Source organism: Lactuca virosa, chromosome 7, assembly GCF_052849685.1.
Source record: "Lactuca virosa cultivar CGN04683 chromosome 7, Lactuca_virosa_CGN04683_v6, whole genome shotgun sequence".
Taxonomy (NCBI): domain Eukaryota; kingdom Viridiplantae; phylum Streptophyta; class Magnoliopsida; order Asterales; family Asteraceae; genus Lactuca; species Lactuca virosa.
Window position 1 is genome coordinate 76,259,009 of NC_136432.1, and position 12,485 is coordinate 76,271,493.

Consider the following 12,485-nt stretch of genomic DNA (forward strand, 5'->3'; position numbering starts at 1 on the left):
TTTCGGCCCTATGCTTCCTGGTGTTGCCCTAGCTGATTTCTTCCCTTCTCCTAAGTCATCTTGTTGCTAGTGGTGTTTGTGACTCCATTAGAGGTGCAACACTTGAGGCACTAAGCTTTCAGAAGTCAAGATCAAGAAGGATTGTGATTGTTATTGCTATATAACAATCAAGGTAAACTTTCTAACCCTAATCTTATGTCAATTTCGATAATAGCATGTTAGATCTAGGGTTTATGTTTTGGTATTCAATATTGTTGTGTTCATAGTAGAAAACCTAGATCAAAGCAATTAGGGTTGCATGTACACCACAGGAATGGTGTAATGCTCATAACCCATCAGTGGTATCAGAGCCTAGGTCGTTTTCTAGTGAATAGATGCAAAAGTGAACCACCAAAGATCTTGGAAATCGAAATTTTTGGTTTCTGACTGGCAGACTCGCCGAGTCTATTCATGGACTCGACGAGTAGGTCCTACTCGACGAGTTCCATAGTGGACTCGACGAGTCCCGGGGTCTGGTGCCGGGCTTGTCGATTTTCTAGTCAGATTTTGTTGAGGATAATTGCCAAAACTCGTTTTTCTTGCCAAAATCCGAATTTTTAAGTTTGGAATGGTTATCTGTAATGTTTAAACACTTATATAAAAATTATACTTATTAATGCAATGGTTGTTTGTACTTTTATTACTATAATGCATATGTTGTGATACTTGACATGACGTCCTCCGCCCCGAACGTTTCCGCCGTTCTGGTTTGGGGGTGTGACATTATCCTCATCAAAAATTGATGGATTTGGTTAAATATGGTTAATATAGGATTATTATTAGTCAAATATTTGACCTAGTAAGTTTGAAAAGTTTCAATTTACACCCTTTAGGTTTTATAGTTTAAATTTGAACTTAAAAGTTTTAGTTTTGAAATTTAAATAGTTAAACCCTAATATTTTGAAAGGTTTCAAAATTTTTCCTCAAGTTTTGGAATTTAAAATTCAATTAAAAGTATTAATTTTGAAATATTTAATTCTAGAACCCTAGTATTTTGAAAAGTTCAAATTACACCCTTATGGTTTTATTAATTTAATTAAGAGTTTAATTAAAAGAGATAATTAATAAATCCATAATTGTATGGTTTAAGTTTAATTAAATTAAAAGTATAATTTATTGAATTAGATCACCTAGTATTTTAAAAGTGTAAAATACACCCTTATACTATATAGAATTAAAAGTTTAATATTATATATGTATAAGTAAAAGGTCAGTCTTACCGTTAGTAGGTCTCATTCACGAAGCTGGTCTATAAGGGGTGTTTAAGGAAGCAGCCTGTAAAATGACCGTCATTGGGTATCCATTCTTACCACCGCACCTTCGACTAGTGAAGGGTCGTTAGCCGAACGGGTAGGATAGGACACAACCTTCCATTATAAGTATAATGAAATACGAAGTAACTAAACACTTTTATAAATTCCGAAATCTTAGTTACTTTAGGAAAAATGTGAAAATGATGCTATTCCATGAAATTACACTTTGTACCCTTGCCAAGACGTTAGTGGGGCGTGTGTGGTTAAACGACACACTAATTTGAGTCTAGCGAAGTGGGCAAAGGGTGACTCGATGTTTTTCATAGATCAATGGAGCGTGTGTGGCTAACCGGCACATTGATTAGGTGACTGTAACCATGGGGGCACCATGGTACATTTGCATGGTTATTCACACCTTGTTTGTGATCCTCGGCATCCCAGTGACAAACTTGAAGGGCATAATCGAGATTAAACATGCCATTGAAAAGTTCAATGAATCTCAAAAGATCTAGGAGTTTCAATTAATTTAAAACCTAATTTTCAATTTTCGTTTTTCATGGTGGAAATTGGTAAATCGTCATTTACCTACCTTCAAATGTTCTGCGATTTGGATTACGGCATCCCTCTTCCAAATTGTAGAATATTGTGTTGGATCCTAGCCTCAATATTTCATTTGGGTGTTATATTGAGTATTTCATCAACTAACTTGAATTTCTCCCGTTTTGTAGATGTCAAAATCTAACAACTATGGTCTTCCTGAATCCTCTGGAAAAAGTTTTCCACATGAAAATGATGTTCCACGATTGGATTGTGGAAATGGAAATCATGCTTCACTACCTCCACCTCCTCCAATAATTCTCCTTGACCCACGTGTTCGAAGACTTGAAAAGTTCAAGGTCACTCAAGCCCGTTTGGCAAATAAACACGAAGATGGAAAGTTTATATGTGCTCATGTCTTGGATATGAATTTGCATATTGACAGATTGGGAATGTTGGGTGTCGAAGTCTCTAAGAAGCTGGCTGTTTGACTTGGTTCTTCAATCACTTCCTGACTCATATGGTGAGTTCATTAGAGAGTACTATATGATGGACCACGACGTAACCATCACATTAGAAGTTTGTCAAGATTTGTTATTTTAGGAAAGCACCCTATTCATGACATTTAAAAAAAGTTTCATTGCAAAATTAAGTTAAAGAAGACCCTTTATGTATGAGAGAGAAGTCATGATTCATTCAGATGGTAAAACTTAAAAAATACACCACCTATTTGTGAATAGAAGTAGTTAAAACTTAGAATATTGGCATATTGACCATAACCTGTTTGTGGCTAGAAGTATTTAAAACTTAAACTAGTGGCATATTGACCATAACCTGTTTGTGGCTGTGGACTTACATATCCACCATATATTTCAGGAACCGACTGATTATAGACAGGCTAAATCGAAGCCGGAGGTGGATGCTTTTGATTATCTCATTTGGACATTCATGTAAAATAGGCTTATATACAACCCATATTATGCATCAAAATTCACATATACTAACTAGTTCAGACATATCATCGAACATATTGTGAACAACTAAAGTTTGTTCACTAAACCTTAATCTGGGATTAAACTTTCGCCTCTATCAAATTAAAACAAACTGTAATGCCGGTGTTTCTAGGCTAGGCATTAATATTGACATTATAGTCTAGGTTAACCTTTGTAACTCATTTTGAAGAAATGAAAAGGAATTATGTGAATATTATGTGAATTATGTATTTTATGCTTAATTATTAGGGTTTAATTAATTAAGAATAAAAAGGAGCGTCAAAATTAAATATTAGATAAAGCTGATATCTATTAAGAAACTTGTAGTGGGCGTGACAAGGATTACGGATATATAAAGAATACCGAAATCCGAGTTATAACGAAGAAGTTATGACATGTCGAAGTTTCGCGACAGATCGGCACGGTGCCGAATGTCGTAAAAAGTGAGTTTTTGATAAACTACTTTTTAGCCTTAGTAATCTAAACGAAAGTCGTAGTGTTCGTTAAACCGAGAGTAGGTATAAAAAGAACGCCCAAATCTGACTTCGTATGAGGAAGTTATGATTTTTCGAAGTTTCAGCTTAGCAGTAGACAGCTAAAAACTCGAATTTTAGATCGAGTGATTTTTAGTCGACACGGCCTAAACGAGAATCGAAGGTCTCGTCATTTTTAGCACAACGGTAAAAAGACAGACGAAAACGGACGTCGGATGAAGAAGTTATGAATTTTTAACGGATTTCCTGTCCCGGTCTGTTAAAAATTATAATATAAAAATTAAAGTCAAAGTTAGCCGACGAAGTCTAAACGAAAGTTGTAGAGCGTAATTTTACCTACGCGTGCATATAAAGAACGTAAAAAACGGAGCTCGTATGCGAAAGTTATGGATTTTAGAAGTTTTGGCGCGAAAACCGAGAAATTTCGCATAGGTGGCTTCGGCCACGTCACCTTCGCTTAGAACGTGCCACGTGTCCGAAATTGGTGAGTCATGCGAGCCACGTGTCCGAAATGCTGCTGAGTCATCCGATCTCGTGAGTCATCCGAACCGGAGAGCAAATCTGAAGAGGTCCACTAAGGATCCGACGCGTGTCTATTATCACATGTCCGAGTCTCGCAGGGGGGTGCCACGTCCGAAGTCTCGGACAAGACCTCGGTCCAATCAGCGGTTGCCACCGAGACCCTCGCACATGCGAGCCATGTATTGCGCGCCTTCGCCCTGCTGCCGCGTTTCCTCGCATGCTGACTCCTCTCCTCCTTAAGCCGACTTCGGACCCTATAAATAAGAGGGCATGCGAGCCTTCTCGGTTACTTTTGGAGTTTTGTCACTTTTAGCCCATTTCTTCATATTTTCTTCATCTTAACATTCTCCAAAGCCCCGGTATCGATTATAACCCCCGGAATACGCCACGAAGAGCCCGAGAAGCCCGGAAAATTTATCTTTTCGGTTTCGAAGCCCGACCCTCGCAGAGCCCGGTTTCTGAATAAAACTCTCGGTTTTATTAGAAAGGAACGTTTTAGGAAACGAATTATTGCCCGATTTTCATCAAATCAAGTGAGTGTATAGTCACCTTTATCTTACACCTAGATATGAAGTATTTTATATGAAATACGTGCTACGTGTAATTATATTAATTGTTTAACTGAGGTGACTGTTGAATTGATGTTTTATACAAGTTTTAAACTGTATATGTATTTTTATCTACAAATATGTTGGGTAAAACATGGGTAGATAGTGATGTGTGATAAAATAAAAGTGATGAGAGGCCTCGATGTGAATTGAGATCCAGTCATCTAGCGGAGTTTGGATGACGACCATGGACTTTCTAGACAGTCCAGTGGAACACTGGCAGGCCCGCAACCTGTAGGTGTAATGAACTAGAGTGTTCATTCGCTATACTCCATCCCCCTCATGGTTGCCTTTAGGACATGTATGGCTGAGGAAACCCCTTAGCAGTAGTGTCCATCCCGATGATATTCTTTAGGCTAGGTCCCTTGTGATAAGTGTTTAGGGACGTAAAGTGAGGATAACGGGAACGGGTAATCAGGGTTATTGTTGATTGGTGAACTTAATAAGTTTATTATTATTGTGGGTTAAAAACCCTATATGCTCACCTGGCTCCCAAGCCTGACCCACTCAACTTTTTATGTTACAGGTAGTGGACCCCGAGCATAGTCGGAGGACGATGAGAGATTTTTGGATTATAGGCCAGTAGTTGTAAATAACTGTTGAAAGGCTTATAATGTCTTGTTTATGCTTTTGATCTGTATCGGAACATGACATCCCGAGGTTTTGATATGAAATGAAATTATATATTTCTTAAAGAAAGGTTTTGACAAACTTTTATCATATTTTGTATTGGGGACCAATTCCGCAACATCTTTTAAAAAGATTTCTCTGATTTTATTTTAAAAAGCATAAATTAAATCGGTCTTTTCTGGCCAAGAAATTAGGGGATGTCACAGTTGGTATCAGAGCATTAGTTTAAGCGAACTAAGAAATTGTAGGATTTCTAGACTTAAACTTAGAATGCTAAGTGATGATTGTGAGATGAGTGTCTACCATATTTTAGACACGAGCACTAGTTTATTTTAGGAAAGATGCCTAAAATGCTTTTATGTGCTAAATGCTATATGTTTTCCATATATGCCATTAATTGTTCGGATCTATGGTATGTTGCCGACCGGATCTGGAAACCTTATGTGTATAGGATTCTAAGCGTACGATTAAGACATTAGAACTAACATGTAAACGTTTCGGAGTGATAAGGGAATTTAAATACCTATCGAGAATAAAGACCTAAATTCGCCTTATTCGGTATATAGATTGTAATGGCAAGAACTCGTAGTGGAGTTGCAAATGCAAACGGAAACAGGGATCAACAGCCTCAACCTCAAGTAGTTGAGCAAGTACCTGTTGTAGGAGCTGCACCTGAGCCAATGACGATGGCTGGGGTACAAGCAATGATGCAGATGATGTTAGATCGCCAGATGGAGGAGACAAGGCGATTACTACAACAGAATAGGGAAGAAACTACGATACCTGTTGAACAGCCCGTATTGAATGAAGGGCAATTAGTAGGAGGGAACTACAGTGGGACTCTTGGTCAAGCCAACCCACCGATAGTTAGACAAAACAACCAGGATGGAGGAGTTGATGGACGCGGATGCAAATATAAAGATTTCATGGCATCTAAACCACCATGTCTATCTGGAAGTCCGACACCGGTGGAAGTCATGAACTGGATCTCCGAGATGGAGACGATGTTTGAAAGCTGTGAGTGCAGCAACAAACAAAAGACCGCACTTGTAATTCCTCTGTTAAAGTCTGGTGTACTGAGCTGGTGGAAGTTACTAGCTGATTTGATGCCCAAGGGAGAAGCTAGCAAGATATCTTGGGAAGATTTTGTGGTACAGCTGAAATTGCAATACTGCTCAGAGCAAGATCTTCTGGAAATTAATAATGAGTTCCAGAATTTAAAGAAGGGAAAGATGAGCGTTACTGAATACGCTGCTAGTTATACGGAAAAGATGAAGCTCGTTCCTCATCTAGTTCCAACTGAACTCTCTAAGGTCAACAAGTTTGCCCTCGGATTACCAGCGGACTTTGGTCCGATGGTTAAACAAGCAACCACTTTGAAAGCCGCCATCTGGGCTGCTAAGAATGTGGAGATTCAGATCAGAGAGAAGGGTCTGGAGAGGGCAGAAGTTGGTGAAAAGAGAAAATTTGAAGGAACTTCAGGTTCCAACAAGAAAAGCAAATTTTCTAAGTCTAAGAAGTTTGGAGGAGGAGGAGGTGAAGTGAAGTGGTGTGAGAAGTGCAAGAAAAAGCACTCTGGGAAATGTAGTGAGGGGGTGACTTGCTTCAAATGTGGAAAGACTGGGCATTATGCCAACGTGTGTCCGTCCGACAAGAGGGTATGTTTTGAGTGCCGTGAAGACGGGCATGTTTTTAAAGACTGTCCAAAGAAGAAGGATGCAGCAAAGCCCAATCTACCACCAAAGCCGAAGGCGAGAGCCTTTCAAATGACACTTGAAGCTGCGAAAGAAGAAACCGATGTCGCTTCAGGTACCTTTCTCGTAAACGAATTGCCTGCACAAATTTTGTTTGATTCTGGAGCCAATTACTCCTTTATATCGCATGAATTTGGTAGAAAAATAGCTTTGCTTATAGATAGACTAGTTAATGCCTTATTAGTCGAGATTGATAGTGGCAAGTTTGTACCTGTTAGCCATCGTATGAAAAACATCCTCATTGACTTGGATGGGAATAAGTTCCACGAGGAATTATTGCCTATCGAGTTAAATGGATTCGACATAGTTTTAGGAATGGATTGGCTTAGCGCCAATGACGCCGAAATATTGTGTAGGAAGAAAATAGTAAAAGTAAACCCGCCAGGGAGAGAGTCGTTTATGGTGTATGGAGACAAACGCAGAGTAAACTCTGGAATCATTTCCCTAATGAAAGCCAAAAAGTGTTTGGCCAAGGGATGTACATCATATCTAGCGTTCATGATCGATGCTAAGAAGGAGGTGCAGAATATTCCGGTGGTGTGTGATTATCCGAAAGTCTTTCTCGAAGATCTTCCCGGATTGCCCCCTGATCGACAAGTAGAATTTCGTATCGACTTGTTACCAGGAACGACGCCGATAGCAAAAGCACCGTATCGATTAGCACTAATAGAGATGAAAGAACTTATGACACAACTTCAGGAGTTATTGGACAAAGGTTTCATTCGACCTAGTTCACCACCCTGGGGAGCCCCTGTGTTGTTTGTAAAGAAGAAAGACGGGAGCATGAGAATGTGCATCGATTACAGAGAGTTGAATAAAGCGACAATAAAGAACAAGTACCCGTTGCCGAGGATCGATGACCTGTTCGATCAGTTGCAAGGTTCGAGCTATTTCTCGAAGATCGATCTTAGGTCAGGATATCATCAACTAAAGGTGAGAGAGCAGGATATCGAAAAGACTGCGTTCAGAACAAGATATGGACACTATGAATTTTTGGTTATGTCGTTCGGACTAACCAATGCCCCAGCAGCTTTCATGGATTTGATGAACAGGGTTTGTAAACCATACCTTGATAAATCCGTGATAGTATTCATAGACGATATCTTGATTTATTCGAAAAGAAAGCAGGAGCATGAAAAGCATCTGTATGAAGTGCTAGAAGTTCTGAAAAAGGAGAAGCTGTATGCAAAGTTCTCCAAATGTGAATTTTGGATTCAAGAAGTCCAATTTTTAGGTCATGTTGTTAACCAAGAAGGAATAATGGTTGACCCAGCAAAGATTGAAGCTGTGATGAAGTGGGAACAACCAAAAAGTCCTACGGAGATTCGAAGCTTTTTAGGATTAGCCGGATATTATCGCCGATTTATCCAAGGCTTTTCTTCGATTGCTACTCCATTAACAGCTTTGACCCACAAAGGAGCTACTTATGCTTGGAATGAGAAGCATAAGGAAGCCTTTAAGAAGTTGAAGAAGAGATTGTGTGAAGCACCGATTCTTTCGTTACCTGAAGGAGTTGATGACTTCGCAGTCTATAGTGATGCCTCTGGAGTTGGGTTAGGATGTGTTCTGACCCAAAGGGATAGAGTGATAGCGTATGCCTCGAGGCAATTGAAAGAGCATGAAAAGAACTACCCCACTCATGATCTGGAGTTGGTAGCGGTAGTATTCTCCATAAAGATATGGAGGCACTATCTTTATGATACTAAATGCAAACTTTTCACTGATCATAAGAGTCTTCAATATCTCTTTAATCGGAAGGAATTGAACATGAGACAGCGGCGCTGGCTATAACTACTCAAGGACTACGACTGTGAGATACTTTACCACCCTAGTAAAGCAAATGTTGTTGCTGATGCTCTCAGTCGGAAGGTGAATCTTGAAAAGAAAAGGTCAAGAGCGTTGAGAATTGAAGTTGTCTCTACGATTGTGGAAAGTATAAAGAAAGCTCAGGAGGAAGCTTTAGAGAAAAATGACCGGAAGGAGGAACGTTTGGGCAAAACGTTGGTGCTTGATACAAACGGTCAAGGACTGAAGGTATTCAAAGATAGGATTTGGGTACCTAAGGCGGGAGGAGTAAGAGATCTTCTGATGGAAGAAGCTCACAAGACCATGTACTCGATTCATCCCGGCAGTACGAAAATGTATAGGGATCTAAAACCCTATTACTGGTGGCCGACGATGAAGCTCGATGTTGCTAAGTATGTGGCCGAGTGTGTAACTTGTGCTAGGGTTAAGGCACAACATCAGAAACCGTATGGGAGTTTAGAACCTTTACCTGTACCCATGGGTAAATGGGAAGATATCACTATGGATTTTGTGACTAAACTGCCCAGAACAAGGAACGGTCACGACATGATTTGGGTGGTCGTTGATCGCTTCACTAAGAGTGCGCATTTCATAGCCGCTAACGAGAAATGGTCTATGGATAAACTTGCGAATTCTTATGTGAAGGAAATTGTGAGGCTACACGGTGTTCCGTTAACGATTGTATCCGATCGTGACAGCTGTTTTACCTCAAGGTTTTGGAGGAGACTACAAGAGGAATTGGGTACCAAGTTGTGTTTGAGTACAGCTTACCATCCGCAAACTGATGGTCAGAGCGAACGAACGATTCAAACATTGGAGGATATGCTGAGAGCATGTACCCTAGAATTCCAAGGTAACTGGGATGAACACTTACCTCTACTAGAATTTTCCTATAATAATAGTTTCCACTCAAGCATCAAGATGGCACCTTATCACGCTTTGTATGGAGAAAAGTGTGGAACGCCATCATGTTGGCTGGAAGCTGGGGAGAAGCAGTTTATGGGACCTGAAATAGTCCATCAAACTGCTGAAAAGTTGAAAGTGATAAGGGAAAGGATGTTAGCTGCTCAAGATCGACAAAAGAGTTATGCTGACAAGAAAAGACAACCGATATCCTTCGAAGTTGGAGATTCGGTTTTACTTAAAGTCTCGCCGTGGAAGGGACTTATAAGATTTGGTAAAAGGGGAAAGTTGAGTCCAAGGTTTATTGGACCATTTAAATTTCTTCAGAGGATCGGGAATCAAGCTTACAAGCTAGAATTACCGGAAGAACTGGAGGGTATTCATAACACCTTTCATGTGTGTTATTTGAGAATGTTCACGGGAGATGTGCCCGACATAATTCCAATTTCTGAGTTAAGGTTGGATGAAAACAAGAGGTTGATTGAAGAACCTGAGGCAATCGTTGACCGTAAGACTAAGAAGCTGAGACGCAAGATGGTCGATTTAGTGCTTGTGCGTTGGAAACATACGAATGGGCCAAATCTCACTTGGGAAAACGGAGAGTGACATGATGAGTCGCTACCCGCATTTGTTTGCTGATGTGTGATTCCGGGGACGGAATCATCCTAAGGGGGAGAGAATTGTAATGCCCGTGTTTCTAGGCTAGGCATTAATATTGACCTAATGGTCTAGGTTAACCTTTGTAACTCATTTTGAAGAAATGAAAAGGAATTATGTGAATATTATGTGAATTATGTGTTTTATGCTTAATTATTAGGGTTTAATTAATTAAGAATAAAAAGGAGCGTCAAAATTAAATATTAGATAAAGCCGCTATCTATTAAGAAACTTGTAGTGGGCGTGACAAGGATTACGGATATATAAAGAATACCGAAATCCGAGTTATAACGAAGAAGTTATGACCTGTCGAAGTTTCGCGACAAACCGGCACGGTGCCGAATGTCGTAAAAAGTGAGTTTTTGATAAACTACTTTTTGGCCTTAGTAATCTAAACGAAAGTCGTAGTGTTCATTAAACCGAGAGTAGGTATAAAAAGAACGCCCAAATCTGACTTCGTATGAGGAAGTTATAATTTTTCGAAGTTTCAGCTTAGCAGTAGACAGCTAAAAACTCGAATTTTAGATCGAGTGATTTTTAGCCGACACGACCTAAACGAGAATCAAAGGTCTCGTCATTTGTAGCACAACGGTAAAAAGACAGACGAAAACGGACGTCGGATGAAGAAGTTATGAATTTTTAACGGATTTCCTGTCCCGGTCTGTTAAAAATAATAATATAAAAATTAAAGTCAAAATTAGCCGACGAAGTCTAAACGAAAGTTGTAGAGCGTAATTTTACCTATGCGTGCATATAAAGAACGTAAAAAACGGAGCTCGTATGCGAAAGTTATGGATTTTAGAAGTTTTGGCGCGAAAACCGAGAAATTTCGCATAGGTGGCTTCGGCCACGTCACCTTCGCTTAGAACGTGCCACGTGTCCGAAATTGGTGAGTCATGCGAGCCACGTGTCCGAAATGCTGCTGAGTCATCCGATCTCGTGAGTCATCCGAACCGGAGAGCAAATCTGAAGAGGTCCACTAAGGATCTGACGCGTGTCTATTATCACATGTCCGAGTCTCGCAGGGGGGTGCCACGTCCGAAGTCTCGGACAAGACCTCGGTCCAATCAGCGGTTGCCACCGAGACCCTCGCACATGCGAGCCATGTATTGCGCGCCTTCGCCCTGCTGCCGCGTTTCCTCGCATGCTGACTCCTCTCCTCCTTAAGCCGACTTCGGACCCTATAAATAAGAGGGCATGCGAGCCTTCTCGGTTACTTTTGGAGTTTTGTCACTTTTAGCCCATTTCTTCATATTTTCTTCATCTTAACATTCCCCAAAGCGTCGGTATCGATTATAACCCCCAGAATACGCCACGAAGAGCCCGAGAAGCCCGAAAAATTTATATTTTCGGTTTCGAAGCCCGACCCTCGCAGAGCCCGATTTCTGAATAAAACTCCCGGTTTTATTAGAAACGAACGTTTTAGGAAACGAATTGCTACCCGATTTTCATCAAATCAAGTGAGTGTATAGTCACATTCATCTTACACCTAGATATGAAGTATTTTATATGAAATACGTGCTACGTGTAATTATATTAATTGTTTAACTAAGGTGACTGTTGAATTGATGTTTTATACAAGTTTTAAACTGTATATGTATTTTTATCTACAAATATGTTGGGTAAAACATGGGTAGATAGTGATGTTTGATAAAATAAAAGTGATGAGAGGCCTCGATGTGAATTGAGATCCAGTCATCTAACGGAGTTTGGATGACGACCACAGACTTTCTAGACAGTCCAGTAGAACACTGGCAGGCCCGCAACCTGTAGGTGTAATGAACTAGAGTGTTCATTCGCTATACTCCATCCCCCTCATGGTTGCCTTTAGGACATGTATGGCTGAGGAAACCCCTTAGCAGTAGTGTCCATCCCGATGATATTCTTTAGGCTAGGTCCCTTGTGATAAGTGTTTAGGGACGTAAAGTGACGATAACGGGAACGGGTAATCAGGGTTATTGTTGATTGGTGAACTTAATAAGTTTATTATTATTGTGGGTTAAAAACCCTATATGCTCACCAGGCTCCCAAGCCTGACCCACTCAACTTTTTATGTTACAGGTAGTGGACCCCGAGCATAGTCGGAGGACGATGAGAGATTTTTGGATTATAGGACAGTAGTTGTAAATAACTGTTGAAAGGCTTATAATGTATTGTTTATGTTTTTGATCTGTATCGAAACATGACATCCTGAGGTTTTGATATGAAATGAAATTATATATTTCTTAAAGAAAAGTTTTGACAAACTTTTATCATATTTTGTATTGGGGACCAATTCCGCAACATCTTT